Below are 4,089 nucleotides of genomic sequence, written 5' to 3' on the forward strand. Positions count from 1 at the left end.
ATCCAACACAAAAACTAGGATTAGATGTACTAGAGAGTCTGACACGGGCTGAGAATTTCTATATCGTATATGATGAAACAGTGTAAAACTAGCCAAAAGCAGGGTAGTTTTAATAAGGGATAGTAGTCCTAACCGGTATATGCCTAACTTTTAATTTATCTACGAGGATGGAGGTGTGGGGAACGTGAATGATCTTGATGGATTAGGTGCATGTACACTGTTTTTGTATTTAGTTTTTTTTATTCTTTTATTGATGCTGCAAAGTTTTTTGAACAAAAGGAAACTCCAAGATGGCGGATAACTAGTAAATACTGTACTTTGAGTGTCTCAATCTTGAAAAGGTTTCATTAAAACAAAATTAAACCCAACCCCCCCCCCCCCCCCAAAGAAATACAAAACCCAAATACCCCTTTCCCCCAAAAAACCCTCAAAAGATACAAAAGTAAAGCACAGATTCCTAACAAATCCCAATCTCTCCCCATGCGTTTTGTCATCAATACATTAACACTATGGCTGCTTTGATCCTCCATTTACAGTGAGGGGGCTGGCTTACCCAAAAGCAGGATTTGCTGCAACAAATGCAAACCCTTAAGCGAATATTGCACCTCTAATTCTATATTAAACCTCAATCTACATCTAATATAATAAAACCTAAATTTGTATCTCATAAAGTTCTTAAATTAGACACGGCCAAGTAACTAGAAGTTTCAGAAGGAGGTCTGCAATGACACCCCGCATACTTCTCCCAGGAGTCACCACTTCCTCCAAGCAGTGTGCAAATAACAAACCAATCCCATTGCCCATCCCCGTGACATCACCAAACTTTGGGAAGAGCTCGCAAATCTTCTTATACACTCCACATATATTTATACAACCTTCCCATACACACAAGACAGCATGGAGGGACTCAGTGAAGGTGGTGGTGAAAGTGTGGAGGTGTCCAGTTGGGCCATAAAAGGAGATCTGCCCTGCCTCATAATCCAGATATATCCTGACTTTGTTAGTGGAGAGATTGTAAGAAAAGAGGCAGGACTGGGTGGAGGGGTATGCAGAATATGTGCTCTCCTTAGAAGTTTCAGAAGTATGAGAACATGGACAGGGCAGGGCCTGCAACGTATGCGGCCGAGGTAGTTTACAGCTCACAGGTGTGTCCGAGTTATGTCCTTTTGCCTCAGATGTTAAAGGACTTTGTCCCATCCCTGGTAATATGATTTCATAACTGTCATGTATCACCCAATACTGATTACGAGACCTGTACAAACCCCAGGACTTGTTATTTTCCCCAAGCAGTGACTTCCATCCTACCCTCTCTATACTGGGGTAACACATCCCGATTCTCCATTCATTTGATCCCCCGACATCCACTTCCCAGTAATGTTGTCCTGAGCAGAAACTCCGACTGCTCAACACCTGAGGACACTGAAATCTCTCTGGTGTTTTGGGGTGATTATGGCTTCTATCTAAGATGGATACAGTTTTCCTGTCATCTGATATCTGTAGATAATTATTAGCTGTGTTTCCATCCAGTAATATGTCTGCAGCTCCCTGTATATAGAAGTATACATTTACCTCTGTTATTATATCAGATAAACCTGTGTGTAAGACCCCCGCCACATCCAGACCCCCTCCATCATGGAGGAGCTCCTCATGTCTCTCTCTGTCCTCATTATCTCCATCCTCAGTATCACACAAGTCACCTGTGTCTGATTCCTGTAAGACAGTCAGTGGATCCGTCACGTTACACAGCTCCTCAATGTGACGCAACTTCCTGGACAGCTCCTCCTTCTTTATTTCCAGATCCCGGATGGAGATGGAGATCCGCTCTGCCCTCCCGGAGATGTCCCTCAGGACTCTCTTCTCCGGGTCTTCCAGACGTCTCCTGAGATCTCTAAACAGGGCAGTGACTCTCTCGGTGTCACCAGCGGCTTCTTCTTCTACTTTCCTCCTGTGTTCCTGCAGACTCTGGACTCTTTCCTCCGTCTCCTCTCTCTTTGTCAGAAGACACAGCAAAACATTCCTTGGTGTCTCTTTCTTCTTCTCAGAAGCCTCATCCAGTATTTCCACCTGGTGTTCTTGATGTTCCCCATCCAAACTGGAAGATACAGTTGCCATCATTAATGCAGTAATATTTTAATAGTTCGTTAGTTAGTTAGTGGAGCATTTCTGTAAAGAAGTGGTGGGTTCAGATAGGATGTGATCTGTTGCCTTTTTGTGGACTCTCAGGTGTTTTTCCACATAGATAGGCTTCACAGTGCATACAGGATCTAACAGCAGGTACAGGAGAGTCCACGCAGTAAGTACAGAAGACCCCAGACTCCTCCTGACTTGGCTGTGGTATGTTCCTCACTGTTTTGTTTCCCTGCAGTGCAGGACAATCCAGAAACTCCTCTCTGCATTTGGGACAGAAATAACCTCCAGACCCCTCCTGTGTATCCAGCACACGATCAATGCATTCCCGGCAGAAGTTGTGACCACATCTCAGGGTTACAGGATCTGTATAAATGGTCAGACAGACGGAACATCTCTGCTCAGCAGATGCCTTCGCTGACAGCAATAGAGAAAAGAAATGACAGTGCAATGCAGTTGAACTAGTTACATCTTTTCTGCACAGGCCAAGGCTGATCTGGTCTCTTGGTTTTATTCTTTAAAAACCTTGTCATGTAAATTAAGACAAGCTCCACGATTGTGTCAATTTACTCTTTTATCTTATTTTTTTCTTAGTTTGGGTTGTCCACAGACTACATATAGAAAAGCAAAAATAATTTCTTGTTCATTATGTTTATTTGTTTCAATGAAGCCAAGTGTCATGATCAGGGGTCAAGCTTGAAGACCAGTAGATATAGCAGTAGATATACCAGCAGAAAAAGTACACAGGCAGGTCTCCCTGGCGGATGATGTGGGCTCACCTGAGCTTCAGGATCTAAGAACTAACTGGCATTTACCAGAGCTCCTGATGGTGGAGATGGGTTTTGTTGCATGTTAGTACCAGGTCTCAATCTTCAGGATCAACCAGCCAGGAGATGAGCAAGCCAAGGTCCAGTAGCAGATATAACAGGTAGGGGTCAAGCAGAAGCGTAGTCAGTAAACAAGCCAAGGTTTGTAACAAGTGGTTGCAGGTAGGGATCAAGCAGAAGCATAGTAGAGGAACAAATTAAAGGTTGCTAACAAGTGGTAGCAAAGATACAGATGATAAGAGGAGTAACAAGAGCAAGATAATGGCTGTAGAGCACAATAATCTGGCAAACAAGAAGTGCAAAGGTATGGCTTAATTAGAAGGTTCATGCGGATGAGCAAGGAGTTCAAGGTTCAACCAGAAACAAGACAGAAAGAAAATTTCTCTAATGCCTTATACACAGCCTTATACACACGACCGGACTTTTCGATGGACTTGGTCCGGTGGACAATCCGACGGACTTTGCAGCTGAGGTCCGCCGGACTTTCAAACGGATGGACTTGGCCACACACGATCACTCCAAAAGTCTGACGGATTCGAACGTGATGATGTAGAATAATGAAGTTCATAGCCAGTAGCCAATAGCTGCCCTAGCGTCGGTTTTAGTCTGTCGGACTAGCACACAGACAACCAGATTTCAACCGGACTTGAGTCCGTCGCAAAGATTTGAAGCAAGTTTTATTTCTAGGTCCACCAGACTTTTGGGAAGAGAAAGTCCGCTGGAGCCCACACGCGATCAAATTGTCCGACGGATTCCAGTCTGCTGAAAAGTCCAGTCGTGTGTACGTGGCATAAGTAATCTGGCACTGTCCAGCATTCCAGGTGGCTCAGCAAGATGAGCTACTACCAGATGAAGCAAAGGTCATGGGTTCAGATCCCAGTCCTGACAGTACTCTCCTCCTTCCAGGATGGCCCCTGGGTGTGGTAGGGTCAGGTTTGTGAGAAAACTTCTGGTGTCATTCCCTTGTTTACTTAGGGGCATGGCTTTCATCAGGTTCCCAAGAATTTGTTTCTGACACATGTCCTTCCCATTGAACTAGATATTGTAATTTGCGCTTAAGGATCCCAGAGTCAAGAATTTTCTCCACCACAATTTCTTCTTGAATGAATGACTGGTATAACACTACCTATGCGAA

The sequence above is a fragment of the Lithobates pipiens genome, unplaced genomic scaffold, assembly GCF_037356315.1.
Source record: "Lithobates pipiens isolate NorthernLeopardFrog02 unplaced genomic scaffold, aLitPip1_a1.2 Scaffold_8, whole genome shotgun sequence".
Taxonomy (NCBI): Eukaryota; Metazoa; Chordata; class Amphibia; order Anura; family Ranidae; genus Lithobates; species Lithobates pipiens.